Raw genomic sequence first — 16,860 nt, forward strand, 5'->3', positions numbered from 1 at the left:
GTTGTTTTTTTTTAAAGATCAATAAAATTGACTAATCCTTAGATAGCATAACAAATAAAAAAAGAGAAAAACTAAAATAACTAAAATTAGAAATGAAAGAGGAGAAATTAAAACTATCACAGAAATACAAAAAATTATGAGAATAATATGAACAATTATATGCCAAAAAATTGGATAGCCTAGAAGAAATGGACAAATTCCTAGAAACATACAACCTACCAAGACTGAATCACAAAAAAATTGAAAAGTCTGAATAGATTTACAACTACTAATGAGATTGAATCAGCAATCAAAATACTCAACAAAGAAAATCCCAGGACAATATGGCTTCATGGAGAATTCTACCAAACATTTAAGGAAAAATTAACACCAATCCTCTTCAAACTCTTCCAAAAAGTTGAAGCAGAGAGAATACTCCTGAACTCATTCTATGAGGCTAGAATTACCCAAAACCAGACAAAGAGACAATAAGAGAGGAAAACTATAGACCAATATGTCTGATGAATATTGATGCAAAAATTCTTAAAAAAAAAAAAACCTAGCAAAACCAGATTCAATGGCACATTAAAAGAATCATATATTGTTGCCAAGTAGGAATTATACCTGAGATGCAAGGATGGTTCAAAATATACAACTCAATCAATATAATACACCACATTAACAGAATGAAGGGCAAAAAACACGTTATCATCTCAATTGATGCAGAAAAAGCACTTGACAAAATTCAACACCCTTTCTTGATAAAAATACTCAATTAAGTAGAAATAGAAGGAAACTATTGCAACATAATAAAAGCCATATATGAAAAACCCACAGGTAACGTCATACTCAATAGTGGAAAATTGAAATCTTTTCCTTTAGATCAGGAAAAAGGGGCAATGATATCTACTCTCACCACATCTAGTCAACATAGTACTTGATGTCCTAGCCAGAGAAATTAGACAATAAAAAGAAATAAAAAGTATCCAACTTGAAAAAGAAGAATTAAAATTATCTCTGTTTGCAGATGACGTGATCTCATATCTAGAAGGCCCTAAATATTCCACCAAAAAAACTATTAAAACTGATAAACAATTTCAGCAAAGTTTCAGGATACAAAAATCAACACCCAAAAGTCAGTTGCACTTCTATACCCTAACAGTGAACAATCTGAAAAATAAATTAAGTAAACAACAATCCAAAAAAGAAATTAATAAAACAATTCCACTTACAATAGCATTGAAAAGAATAAAATTCTTAGGAATAAACTTAACCAAGGAGGCGAAAGATTTGTATACTGAAAACTACAAAACTTTGCTAAAAGAAATCAAAGAACAGACAAATAATTGAGAAGATGTCCCATATTCATAAGTTACAAGACTTAATATTGTTAAAATCTATATTATCCATATTAACCAAAGAAATCTATAGATTCAATGCAATCTGTATCAAAATACCCATGGCAATGCTTTGCAGAAATAGCAAAAAATCCTAAAATTTACATGGATTCTCAAGGGCCTCTGAATAGTCAAAACAATCTTGAAAAAGAAAAACAAACTTAGAGGCGTCACACCTCCTGATTTCTAAACATTACAAAGCTACAATAATCAAATCAATGTCATACAGGCATACGGACAGACATACAGACCAATGGAACAGAATGGAGAGACCAGAAATAAATCTATCATATATGGTTAAAATATCTTCTATCAGGTTGCCAAGACTACACAATGGGGAAAACATAGTCTCTTCAATAAACGGCATTGGGAAAATTGAATTTCCTCATGCAAAGAAAAAAGTTGGACCCTTAAGTTACACCACATAAAAAAATTAACTCAAAATGGATTAAAGACCTTAATGTAAGGCCTAAAGTTCCTAGAAGAAACTATAGAAGGAACTATAAAGTTCCTAGAAGAAAATAAAGGGGAAAAACCTTCAGGACGTTGGATTTGGTAATGATTTCTTGGATATAACACCAAAAGTACAGGCTACAAAAGCAAAAATAGACAAATGGGACTAAATCAAACTTAGAAACTTCTGTGAATTAAAGGAAACAATCAACAGAGTGAAAAGGCAACCTACGGAATGGGAGAACATACTTGCTAATTATAGATCTGATAAGTGATTTAATATCCAGAATATATAAGAACTCCTACAACTCAACAACAACAACAACATGATTAAAAAATAGGTAAAGGACTCGAATAAACAATTCTCAAAAAAAGATATACACAAATGGCTAATAAGCATATGAAAAGATGCTCAACATCACTAATTACAAGAGAAATGCAAATCAGAATGACCATGAGATATCTCCTCACACTCATTAGGATGGCCACTATCAAAAGAACAGGAAACAATAAATGTCAGAAAGGATGCAAAGAAATTGGAATCATTGCACATTGTTGGTGGGAATGTAAAATGGTGCAGCCATTATGGAAAACAGTATGGAAGCTCCTCAAAATATTAAAAATAGAATTACCATATGATCCAGGAATCCCACTTCCTGATATATATCTAAAAGAATTCCAAGAAGGATGTCAAGGAAATATTTGCACATTCATATTCATTGCAGCATTATTAACAAAAGCCAAGAGATGGAAGCAATACAAATGTCCATCAAAGGATGAATGGATAAAGAAAATGTGATATATACATATAATGGAATATTATGCAGCATTAAAAAAGAAGGAAATCCTGTCATTTTAAAATATGGATGAACCCCAAGGACATTATGCTAAGTTAAATACGCCAGTCACAAAAAGACAAATACTGTATGATTCCACTCACATGAAGTATCTAAAGTAGTTAAAATCCTAGAAAGAGAAAGTAGAAAGGGGGTTACCAAGGGCTGGGGAGGGGGGTAGTAATTAGTGTTTAATGGGTATAGAGTTTCAGTTTTGCAAGATGAAACGGTTCTAGGAATCTGTTGTACAATAAAGTGAACACTATTGAAATGTAGACTTAAAAATAGTCGAGACGATAAATTGAATGTTATGTGTTTTTTTACCACAATAATACAAAAAAAGTCTGTAAAACTTAAAAGCAACACCAAAAATGGGAAAAGATACTTGGGACATGCATAATGAAATATAATTTAAATCTAGAACATATGATGAACTCCTGGGAAACAACAAGACAATGTATCTCCTAGAAAAATGTAACAAAGTTTTTAACAGACATTTCCTAGAAGAGAAAATGTGACGTGACCAGTAAGTACACAAAAATATGTTAAATTCTGTTAGTAATCGGATAATAAAAAAACACACACTATAAGACATAATTTTACAAGATTGTAAAACCTTAATAAAATTTTTGCAGTATCTTGCATTACCAAAAATGTTGTTCATCAGAAACTCTCATAAATTGCTATACACACTTTTAAAACTCAATATCTGTTGTTCCAATTTTATGCATCTATAATTTAGATAAATGTTTTCACTTTTGCACAAAGGAATAAGTAAACATTTTCATAGTAGCATAGTTTGTAATAGCAGGCAACCTACCACAATCCAGATGATCACCAGCAGGAGAATGGATAACACACTGTGGTAAATTCACTGGATTGAGTACTACGTGAAAATGAATGAAAAACAATAATAAATCAAAGTGAGTGAATATATTATTGAGTTTAAAATAAAGTTACAGAAAAAGAATCCTCTGACTCCATTTATATAAAGATCAAAAACTTGCAAAACTAATGACGTTATAAAACTTTGAAATAAAACAAATAACCCATGGACAATTTTGAACAGTAGTTATCTCTAGAGAATAGGCAGGGCCCACAGTGGAATTTCAAAAAAATAGATCACATTCACTTTCTTAAGCTGTACAGTGGAGATCAGTCAATCTATCTATGTGTGTGTATAATATTTCTCTAGAAATTGATCAATTTAATATATTTTCTAAATCGCATTAGTATATACTACTGCACTACCACTGAGCATTCAGTGAGAACCTCAGGGAAAGAGTTGGCAGATGGTGTATATTAGTTGCTCTCTGGCTGGGGAAGCTTTGCCTTCCAATCTGTCTTAAAAGTTCAGTAAAAGTTCATCTGGTTTCTCCTCACCAGCACCCCACAACTATGGTGTATTCCTCTTTCTCCTTTCCACCAGGCATGAGAATGGCTGTGGGTCTCTTCTCTGCTAAGAAGGGCTTTTCACTGTCTGCAACTTAGTTCATATAAGATTTGTGTCTTCAGTTTCTGTTTCTTAGGGTGAAGGCAACACTCTCTTGTGACTTTGTACATCCAAACTTGAATCCAAATGAAAATCTCTTCATTTTGAAGTTTTAAACTTATAAATCTTTATACCTTATCAATTAGATATTTAAGAGGAAAGTATTTAAATGTGTCCCTTTTATACTTGCCCTTGAAATCTTCCATTTAGTTTGTCTGAATTTTTATTTCTAGGTCAATATATACATCATTTTTATCCCTTTGGGGAATTAGCTTTTATTTATTTTTAAGATCACAAAAAGTCTACTGAAGGATTATGCCATTCTTACATCTCTTACATATTGTAGTGTATTTCTGCGCTTGTTTCTCATATAATTTTTCCAAGTGTATCTATAATATCTTTCTTTTCTGGCAAACATTCTGACATCATTTCTGAAAATTATTTTTTATTACACCCTCACATTTGAATGATGCAATGAAGCTCAGTATTGCATTCTTGATCTAAACATATTTTCTTTAATTATTTTATAATTTCACTTTTTGTGTTCAGTTTTGCTGTTGATAATTCTGATATAATAGTTCATCCTTATTTTTCTGTATGTTATTTTCTTTTTATTCTAGGACCATTTAAAATTTGTGTCTGTCATTGGTGTTCCTGAATATTACTATAATGTGATTAGGTCTGAATTTTTTTCCCATTAGCTCTCTAGAAGTACTGTAAATCTAAGTTTTTACCTCTGTTTTTTTTTTAATTCTGATAATTTTTAAACATTATTTCTTCAAACATTACCTCTTCTCATTTTCTTTTAACTTCCCTTCTGTAACTCATAATGCTATCCTACTTCACTCTCAGCCTTAATTTTATATTTTGACTTATTTTTCCTTTCAGATTGCCATCTAGGAGATTTCATCAACCTCATCTTTCATTTCATTAGATAATTCTTCAGATGTATTGATCCTACTTTTACATCAAATATTTCTACTTGGTTCTTACTGAAGTTTCATTGTTAATGATTTTTATTGCTTCTATCATCTCTTAACTATTTAGGTATACTTAGATCTTTGGTGCTTCTATTCTGCTTCATATGATATCATTTGACTTGTTGCTTTTCTTTTGAGGTGATTGTACTCTGAGGGTCTAATATACTTGGTCTGAGAGCTCATGTTCCCTGGTAGTGTCAGTTATTATGTTATTGGAATAAAGTCAAAGTCAAGGTCTTGGACAGTTCCTCAGGGTGAACTTTAAAGAGAGAGGCAGAATTTCTGGAGTCAGAAGCACTGTATGTCACTCCCAATTGCTGCCACTATATGAAATAACACCTCTGGCCAGGATTTCACTTTAAACGCTTCAGAAAAAGCAGCATTGGGTAGAGAGGGTCTCCCTAGGTTATAATCCATTGGCCTTTAAGCTAGGAGTGTGAAGGCATAGAGAAATGAACTCTGATTAAGTGTCTGCTTAGCCCACATCTGTTATTTTGAATTCATCCTTACAGGACTTCTGTTCTGTACTGTTATTTTCTATACTGGTTGTCTGTTCTGTAGCTGCAGAATTCTTTGCTGAAGGGCTGGTGGCCGTGGTTTGAAGGTAAGAGAGAAAGGCAAAAACAGAAGTTAACATATTCCTTTCATCATCTTCTTCTCTGGCTGTCTCAGGCTACTCTCTACCCTAAGCTGCAACACATCTGGTAAACACACACACCATTCAAGGGAGCCTATGACTCCTCAGGCGTTTCTCAATTTTTTTAAAAATTATTTTTGCTCAAATCAATGCTACCTTTTTATCTCTATAGTGTCCTCAGAGTTGATTTTGGTGACAAGATGTGTGGCAGACACAATGTAAGTGTGGGTTATGAACCCCAGTGAATCACACCCTTACATAATCCTATCCTCTTGAATGCAGGCAGAATCTGTGACTTGATTCTAACCCATAGAATGTGACAAAGGTGATAGGCTATAACTCCCACAATGATGTTTTGTTGTGTATGAATCTGTCATAGCAGATGAGAGAGAGACACAGAGAGAGAGAGAGACGGAGACAGAAACAGAGAGAGAGAGAGACAGAGAAAAAGAGATTCTCCTGGTGGCCATGAAGAAGCAAAGAGCCATGTTGTGAACTGCCTATGAGAGGGGCCATGTGGCAGGGTACTGTGGCTGTCCTCTAACCAACTGCCAGTAGGCAGCCAGGGACCTCAGTGACACAGCCATAAACAAATTAATTCTGTCAACAGCCTGAATAAGCTTGAAAGCAGATTCTTCTCTAGTCAAGTGTCCAATAAGACTCCAGCTAGCCAATATCTTGATTGCCACCTGCTTAGAGAACCCTGCCAAGCTATGCCCAGACTCTTGGCCCACAGAAACTGTGAGATAATAAATATGTGTTGCTTTAAGCCGTTGTATCTGTGGTAATTTGTTATAGAATAGCATAAAACTAATACAGTAGGAAATAGCCTGAGTAGTTATAGAACTTGACAGGAACCAGAAGCTAGGGGTGGGTGGGGAAGTAAAAAATGTATATATTTTTATTATCTCACAATGAGGAGTGAGAATAACTCAGAAGGTAGAATTGCCATAGTTAAATAAAGGTCATCCACTGCAATTTTTTAGGATCACAAATAATATTTTCAGATCTAATTTTTTAAATTCAAGTGAATAGCTATGGTCTATTATAGATTATTAAGGATGACTATCAATATTTCTTATGTTTCACTTCTTTGTAAAATGTCAACAAAATGGATTTACTTCAATGCTCTCTATACTAATGTTCAATAAATTAGTACTCATTCTTTCAACAGGAAATTTCCCCAACTGTCACATAAATTTATGATATGTGAGGAATCATGATTTTTATTGAAGTTTACTACTTTTAAAGTAAAACTAATTTAAGATTCATGAAGAAGTAATATATCAGCCTAATAGAGTCCAGTCACAGTTCATCAGAATTGATCATAATGCTGGCATTGTAGTCATTTCACCCTTAATTCTCTTTTAAAAATTACCCTTAGGAGAAGCTCAATTGAGTTTTTCAGAGTATACCTTATGAATGGGTACAAAATGAGTGGATTAAAGCATATATGACCTTCACATAGGTCATTTCCTGATAATTGATGACAAAATGGGATTCACTCTTCCTGATAGTCATCAATTTCCTGGAAAGCTGCATAAATCTTGATTGGTTTCGCTTCATCAATATCCACTGATTACATCACAGAATTTCTACTGATTACATATAACAAGTATCTGCTAAAAGTTACAACATTTTCTTTCCTGCTCAGACACACTCTCCAATGACAATTTCATATCCACCAATTACATCATTTTTGCCTGCATCTTTCTGTTTTATTAACTAATTTTCAATACTGACAATGACGAAGTAAAGGCACTGTTTACAGCAAACACTTACTCCTTATAGCACTCAGCTCTTCAGAATATCAACTCTTACAAGCCTTAGTTCTGAAGAGAGCACCAAAATTTGCAAGTGTGAATATTCAGTCTGTGTTACCATGGAAACTTAACTGCTTTGGTTTTATTTTTTTGTACAATAGGAGAATAAATAAAATTATTTTCCCTCACCTTCAGAAGATATTGGAAGATTAAATAAACCCTTATCACCACAAATAGAAGAGAAAATAATTTCTTAGTTGCTAATGGTTTGGTCTTTGGGATCAAATGCCATCATAATTTATTATGTAAGGGAAATAGGGGGAAAAAAAGGAATAAATTCATCTGCTAATCACCAATTCTTTCCTTGAATAAGGATTCATGTGACATTCTCAAGGTAGTTGATCTTTTCCTCCCTCAAAAAGAAAATTTGCTCTGTTTTTCTCAGTACCTTACCTGTTGAATGGCCCCGAAGGAGATTCTTGGCAGCGCTAGTAAGCTCTGCTTAATGTCCTGTGACACTTGTATTGCACAATGGGAGGCTCTAGATACTTGCTATGATGAATTTCTAGTGAGAGTTGAAACAACCTGCATCAACATAGTTTAACAATTAAGACTGAGAAGTGAGGCAACCTTTGCCAGCGTGATCTCAATATTTGTTCCCTGGAACTTCTTGTCCTAGACGACAAAGCTTTTAAACCAATGCATAATTTTGCTTTTTGCTTCAAGGAATTGTTACAAACCAATTTGTCCAGGCAGACAGTTTGTTCATTGGGGAAAACATATCTCCTTTGAGGAAAATAGATTGTTCACATTAGCTCACTTATCAAACAAGAGTTGACTCATCAAGACTCATGTCAAGATGCTTACCTAGCAGTGTCCATTAATCGTAATTTATTATAGCCAAACTTTGCTGATCTCCATCGGTTTCCTGCCTTGGAAGACCCACCTTAAACCACTTGATTCCAGTCCCCATAACCCTATAAATATTCTCTCCTGACACTCTATCCCGATATAATAGTAAGACTCTGTCAAGGTAGTGTTCTCCTTTATTCAAGTAAATCTATTTGTTTGCTTTCCTTGATTAACAGGTTTTTTGGAGGTCTCTTGGGGAATCAACAGTAGCAAAGCCACTGAATCTGTACTTGGGTGGTAGGGTTGAATGAAATAGTCTGAGAACACTTCTATTACACTTATAGAAAATGTTGATGTGTCAATGTTTTAATATTGATAATTTAATGCAGTTCTCCTTTGGGTCTACTTTTTATGTGATCCATGATATATTCCACAAGACAATAGGGAATTAAGACTAAATAGAATACAGTATAAGAGAACAATAAAATCCAGTAGTTTATCATTAACTGATACTTATCTCTAATATCTCTTTGCAGAAGAGTAAAAGAAACATCACTCCTTTGGTTGGCAAGATGTGCTATATGTTGCATCTTAGGAACTTACAAGGACAAATACCAATCTTTATGATGTATCTGTGTGTGTGTCTCTGTGTGTATATCTCTGATGTGTGTGTTTGTGTGTAGATGAGAGAGGAGCATATGAAACATGCACTCCTTACTAAGCATTTCAAGTAAGTCCAGTAGGATCTCATATTTCAAAGGAATCAGATACTATGCACAAACAATTCAACTGCTGCATAAACTTTGAACCTTTTACCAACACTTTGGATAGCACTATAGAATTATAGGAAAACAAAATTTTGGATTGGTCACCTGTGTTTAGGCCAACATTTAAAAATAAGATTCTTGTAAAAGACTATCTTGGTAAAATCATTGGAAATTCAATTGTGCATCAAAACTATCTTTGTCATACTTTTTGTCAAATTCCTTCTTTCAGCATCATCAGAGACATGAAACTCCTCTTTAAATAATCAGTTTTTTCCACTGGGTTGTAATTATTGCCTTTCATAATCAGTTTGTCAAAACTACCTTTCGCATATTTTATGTGATTTTCCTTTGTCGTTATCAAGGAAACAAATAAAGAAGAATGTTGTTCCACTGGGTTTTAATTATTGCTTTTCACAATCAGTTTATCACTACTTGGCTACTGTAGTGGTAGTCCACTTTTCAGGCTACTCTCTTATTTACTTCAACCTTAGTTGATGCTTTCCACCAGACACTGATACCCAATGACAAACCAATTAATTATTTTAACTCAGATATTCAAAATGTTAAACAGATTGTAGCAACCCAGTGTTAACTTCAGAATTTCCTCCATGAGAAGCAGTCAAAGGTGGTAAATTACATCTGGAATCAGTAGAATGACCTATAGTTCTATTAGGGCTTACAGGGCTAAAGGTAGGGCTCTTTATAATTGTTGGGGGATCTGTGCCCAGGATAGATCCCAATAAGGGTAGTAATACCTTTGAAGCCTTCAGGTGTAGGCCAAGCAATAGTCTCAGGTAAGACTATGTTGATGCTGTAACTCAAATTGTCCATCCAGCCTTGTGTTTCCTTTGCTGACTTTGGTCAAAAAAGTAAAATAGAGAAGTTTATTACCTACTTTAGCAGGGATGTTCTGACATGTTACCATTGACTCAATTCCAAGAAACCCATTTCAGGTTGCTATGTTGAATAGACAGTTTTGGGTTAAATGGCTCACCCTCATTTCCCTTCATCAAAGTGTAAATAAAGACCATTGTCACTAGAGTGAATTCACTATAGCTTCATTTTTGATGTGATATGCTACTTTCAGACCTGCTGACAACTCCAAACCTCAGCACAGTTTTGTAAATAAGTTTTAGGCAAATTGACAAGTGTTATATACTTGCTATACATATATGAAAATGTATACTACTGTCATTGTTCCTTATGGTCAAGTGGTCAGGTTATATAATAGTGCAACCCCATCCCACTCCAAATTGTCCCCCCCAAAATTACACAATTCTGTTACTGCATAATTTTCCCCATTAATTGGCTTAACTTGACAAGAATAGCAATGATTATTAATGCCATGTCATGTGGGAGAGAAGCTGAGCGTGATAGTCTTCAGGTCCCAGCTACTTTTTGACAATTTTAGAGACTAGTGGAATTTTTGTAGGCTTCATTTCACCACTGCAATTAGCATGATTCCCACACACTGGGTTTGAGAACCAACTGGGGAATTCCTTCCCTTAGCCTTGGTCAAGGTACTACCCAAATGTGATAATAATCCACGGTACTTCACCTTGATCAATCAAGTATTAATTCCAACATTTTGGACTGTCCTTAATTCCACAATGCAAAATTGAATATATCAAGGAGGGATAAAACTTTTTTTGGTGTTTAAGAAAGTTAAGAAGGGTGATATTAAAAATACTTAGCATCCAGTGTGGCACAGTCATTATGACTACCTGGTGTGGTCATATAGGTGAATACTAGCTGAATACCAGTTCTAAACATAAAGCTGATTTACAGGTGGCAACTGGAGAGAAATTGCAGAGAAGAGAAGTGACACAGAGCATGTCACTTTTAGGACATAGATATGGGAGACAAAAGCAGTCTCAAAAATGTTTGAAAACTGGAATTTTAGCAAATACAAAATATGTAGCAAAGGCTACTTTCTTCTCTGTTAAACGACTCTCATTTTCTTATATATTTAACCTAGTGTTAATAAACACTAGTGTTAATAAACATTGGTAGAGTGTTAAAGTGGACTTAGAATGTTGATACACTGTTTTAATAAACTATTTGGTAATGTTATACATCTACTTAAAATAAATAATTTTTTAAAAGTACTATGCTTACTTTAAACTAAAAATATTTTAAGGTGCTCTTAGTTAGAAAGCATGTAAAAATTATAGCACTAGTTAACACATAGCTATTTACTTTCATTTAACGAGTAAATACATTACTTGTAGCTTTGTTGTTTAGTTGGCTTAGGATGGGAATCTAGTCTTCTGGAGTAAAAAAGCCAAAGTAATTGGCTTATATTGTATGTAATATATAACCTTATCTGTATTGGCATTATTTAAAACCAAGTTAGATAAAGTTAAGGCTTTGTTAAAGTAAATAATGTAGAAAGATTGTTGATTAATTCTTCTAAATCCATTAATAAAAATACAGTAAACTTAATCAGAATTTCTGTTTACATACTTTATTGGATTCCTATTGCTGTTGTAACAAATTACCACATATTTTGTGGCTTAAAACAACACAAATGTATTATCTTACAGTTCTGGAGGTCAGAGGTCCACAATGGGTCTTATTGGGCTAAAATAAGGCTGCTTTCCTTCTGGGAACTACAAGGGAGAATAATTTCCTTGCCTTTTCCAGCTACTAGAACTTATCTACATTCCTTGGTTCACAGCCTCTTCCTCCATCTTCAAATCCAGCAGCTTAGCATCTTTAAATTTCTCTCTGACACTGACTCTCCTGCCTTCATCTTACACTTATAAGGAGTCTTTTGATTACATTGAGTCCATCCAGACCATCCAGTATAATCTCCTCATCTCAAGATCTTTAACTAAATTACATTTACAAAGTCCCTTTTGCCATTTAAGGTCATATATTCATAGGTTCCAGGGATTAGCACTTGGTTATCTTTGGGGGCCACTATTCTGCCTAACACATACCCACTGATAAAATGATTAACATATTCTAACTCTTGCTTAAACAGGTACAAAAGTAAATCTACCTAACAAGCTTTTTTTTCTTATAAAACTAAATTAAGTTTATAGCATATAACTCAGGGATATTAAACAATTTGGAAATAAATTTTGAAAACAAATTATTTATATATTCCCCATGGTAAAGTTCCCCACCATTAGTCAAGACCAGTAAGATCAGACATTATAAATCAGCAATTTTTTTTTTTTTTTGAGGAAGATTAGCCCTGAGCTAACTACTGCCAGTCCTCCTCTTTTTGCTGAGGAAGCCTGGCCCTGAGCTAACATCCATGCCCATCTTCCTCTACTTTATATGTGGGATGCCTACCACAGCATGGCGTGCCAAACAGTGCCACGTCCACACCCCGGATCCGAACCGTAGAACCCCGGGCCGCTGAGAAGCGGAGCGTGTGAACTTAACCACTGAGCCACTGGGCCGGCCCCCAAATCAGCAAATTTTTAAATCAATGTTTAGAAGCCAATGTTTATTATATATTTTCATGTGCTTTTTCAAACATTTTAGAATCTGGAAGGAAAACCCTCAATAATAGGAGGAAAACTGAACAATTCACAATTATCTGGAAGTTAAATGACACATTCATGAAAAACCAATGGGTCAGGGAAAAAATCAAAAGGGAAATCAGAGAGTATCTTGAGACAAATGAAAATTAAAAGACAACATACCAAAACATATGAGATGTAGCAAAAGCAGTTCTAGGTGGGAAGTCTATTGCGATAAATGCCTACATTAAAAAAAGAAATATATCAGGGGCCGGCCCTGTGGCCGAGTGGTTAAGTTTTTGCACTCTGCTTTGGTGGCCCAGGGTTTCTCTGGTTTGGATCCTGGGTGTGGACATGGCACCACTCATCAGGCCACGTTGAGGCGGCATCCCACACACCACAACTAGAAGGTCCCACAGCTAAAGTATACAACTATGTACTAGGGGGATTTGGGGAGAAAAAACAGGAAAAAAAAAAAAGAAGATTGGCAACAGTTGTTAGCTCAGGTGCCAATCTTAAAAAAAAAGAAAAGAAATATATCAAATAAACAACCTAAATTTATGCCTCAAGGAATTAGAAAAAGAAGAACAAACTAAGCTCAAAGTTAGTAGAATGAAGAAAATAATAAAGGTTAGAACAGAAATAAATGAAATAGAGACTAGAAAGAAAATAGAAAAAATCAAGAAACTTAGAGTTGGTCTTTTAAAAAAGATAAATAAAATTAATTAAACTCTGGCTAGACTAACCAAAAGACAGGGGATTCAAATAAACAAAATCATAAATGAAAGAGGGGACATTACAACTGACACCACAGAGATACAAAGGATCATAAGAGGATACTGTGAACTATCATATGCCAACAAACTAGTTAACCTGGAAAAAAAGGAAAAATTCCTAGAAACATAAAACCTACCAAGTCTGTTAGAAATCTTAACACACCAATAAAAACTAAGGGGGGTTGAAACAGTAATCAAAAGTCTCTCAAGAAAGAAAAGTCCAAGACCAGATGGTTTCACTAGTAAATTCTAGCAAACATTTAAAGAAGAATGAGGCAGCTCATTCTGAAATTCTTCCAAAAAATTGAAGAAGAGGGAATACTTCCAAACTCATTTTTTGAGGCCAGCATTACCTTGATACTAAATCTAGATGAGGACACTACAAGAAAAGAAAACTATAGGCCAATATTCCTGATGAATATAGATGCAAATAATCTCAACAAAATTCTGGCTAACAACATTCAATAGACTATTAAAAGGATCATACATCACAATCAAGTGAGATTCATTCCTGGTATGCAAGGACAGTTTTAACATACACAATTCAACGAATCTGATACCCCACATGAATAGAATGAAGAATAAAACCATGATCCTCTCAATAAATGCAGAAAAAGCATTTGACAAATTTCAACACTCATTCATAATAAAAGCTCTCAACAAATTGGTTATAGAAGAAAAATACCTCAACATAATAAAGGCCATTTATGACAAACTCACAGCCAACGTCACATTCAACAGCGAAAAAGAAAGTTTTTCCTCTAAAATCAGGAACACGACAATAGTGTCCACTCTCACCACTCTTATTCAAGATAATACTGGAAATTCTAGCCAGAGCAATTAGGGGAGAAAAAGAAATAAAAGCCATCCAATTCAGAAAAGAAGTAAAATTGTCTCTGCAGATGACATGATTTTATATATAAAAAACCCTAAAGACTCCATCAAAAACCTCTCAGAACAAATAAATGAATTCAATAAAGTTTCAGGACACAAAATCAACATACAAACATCAGTTGCATTTGTATGAACTAACAATGAAATATGTGAAAGCGAAATAAAGAAAACAATCTCATTTACAACAGCATTAACAACAATTAAATACTTAGGAATAAATTTAACCAAAGAGGTAAAAGATCTGTACTCTGAAAACTATAAGATATTGATGAAAGAAGTCAAGGAAGACACAAATAAATGGAAAGGTATCCTGTGTTCATGGATTGGAAGAATTAATATTGTTAAAATGTCCATACTACCCAAAGCCATCTATACATTCAATGCAATCTCTATCAAAATTTCAATGGAATTTTTCACAGAAATAGAAAAAACAATCCTAAAATTCATATGGAACCTCAAAAGACCCCAAAAAGCGAAAGCAATCTTGAGAAAGAAGAACAAAGGCATCACATTTCCTGTTTTCAAAATATACTTCAAAGCTATAGCAATCAAAAAACAGAATAGTACTGGCATAAAAATAGACTCATAAACCAATAGAATAGATAGCCCAGAAATAAATGCATGCATACATGGTCAACTAATAGTTGGCAAAGAAGCTAAGAATACTCAATGGGGAAAAGAAAGTCTTTTCATTAAATGGTGCTGCAGAAACTGGATATTCACAAACAAAAGAATGAAATTGGACCCCTATCTTATACCACTTACAAAACTTAATTCGAAATGGATTAAAGACTTAAATGAAAGATCTGAAACTGTAAAACTCCTGGAAGAAAACTTAGGAAAAAGACTCCTTGACACTGATCTTGCCAACAATCTTTTGGATACCAAAAGCACAATCAACCAAAGAAAAATTCATTAAGTGGAACTATCTCAGACTAAAAAGCTTCTGCACAAAGCAGAAAAAAGAGAAATAACCAACAGAATGAAGAGACAGCCTATGGAATGGGAGAAAATATTTGCAAACCATGTATCACATAAGGGATTAATATCCAAATATATAAGGAACTCATATATCTCAATAGCAAGAAAACAAATATTCTGATTAATAAATGGGCAGAGGAACTGAATAGACATTTTTCCAAAGAAGACAGACAAATGACCAACAGATACATGAAAAGATGCTCAACATTACTAATTATCAGGAAAGTACAAATCAAAACCACAATGAGATTTCATCTTACACCTATTAGAACAGTGATCATCAAAACAATGAAAGATAATACGTGTTGGTGAAGATATGGAGAAAAGGGAATCCTTGTGTACTGTTGGTAGGAATGTAAATTGGTGCAGGCACTATGGAAAACAGTATGGAGGTTCCTTAAAAAATTCAAAATACAACTACCATATGGTCCAGCAATCCCACTTCTGTGTATATATTTGAAGGAAATTAAATCACTATCTCACAGAAATATCTACACCCCCATGTTCATTGCAGCCTTATTCACATCCCAAGACATGAAAAAACCTAAGTTATCATCAATGGATGAAGAAAATGTTGTATATGGATATATATACAATGGAATATGATTTAGCTTACAAAAGAAGGAAATCTGCCATTGCTGACAAAATGGATGGACCTTCACTGCATTATGCTAAGTGAAATGTCAGACTGAGAAAGACAAATACTTATGTGCAGAATCTAAATAAAATGCCACACTCATAGAAACAGAGAGTAGAATGGTTGTTGCCAGGTGCTGGGGGTGGGGAAACAGGGAGAGGTTGGTCAAAGTTCACAAACTTCCAGTTATAAGATGAATAAGTTCTAGAGACCTAATGTATAGTATGGAGACTATAGTGTATTACATACTTGAAAATTGCTAAGAGAATAGATCTTGTGTGTTCTCATCACACACAAAACATTGTAATTATGTGAAGTGATTGTCATGTTGACTAACCTTCTTGTGGTAATCATTTCACAATACATATGTGTACCAAATCATCACATTATACACCTTAAACTTACATAATGTTATATGTCAATTATATCTCTCTATATATTAATGGTGGAAAATAACAAGCCACTCTACTAGCATGCATGCATTGACACTGTTAAGGAATATTTTAGAATGAAAAGAAATATGTGGACTTTTAAAAAATATTGAATGATTGTTGTTATAATTATTCAATGTATTTTGAAAGGTACTTTAGCTAGGCCTATTTTTGCTCAGGGATGCTTTCCAACACATATGTCAAAACAGAGACCTGAGGGTCACAAGAAGGCAAAATCATTTACTATTATAATTAATATTGGACTGCTGAGTTCTGAAACTTCCCTGAGAGTAAGAAAAATAAATCCCTAACTTGTTTAAATAAATGTCATTTCCAGACCTTGTTACCAGCGCCTGAATATAATCCCAATTGCTACAGTTCTAAAAGCCTTTCTCAAATAAAAATAATTGTGCATTGGGGGGAGTGACTGATTTAATGTCTTGAGGCAGGAAAAAATGAATAATGGATTGGAAGACCTTGTTGCCAGACAAGAAAGATGCCTTCAA

Source organism: Equus caballus, chromosome X (assembly GCF_041296265.1).
Source record: "Equus caballus isolate H_3958 breed thoroughbred chromosome X, TB-T2T, whole genome shotgun sequence".
Lineage (NCBI taxonomy): Eukaryota > Metazoa > Chordata > Mammalia > Perissodactyla > Equidae > Equus > Equus caballus.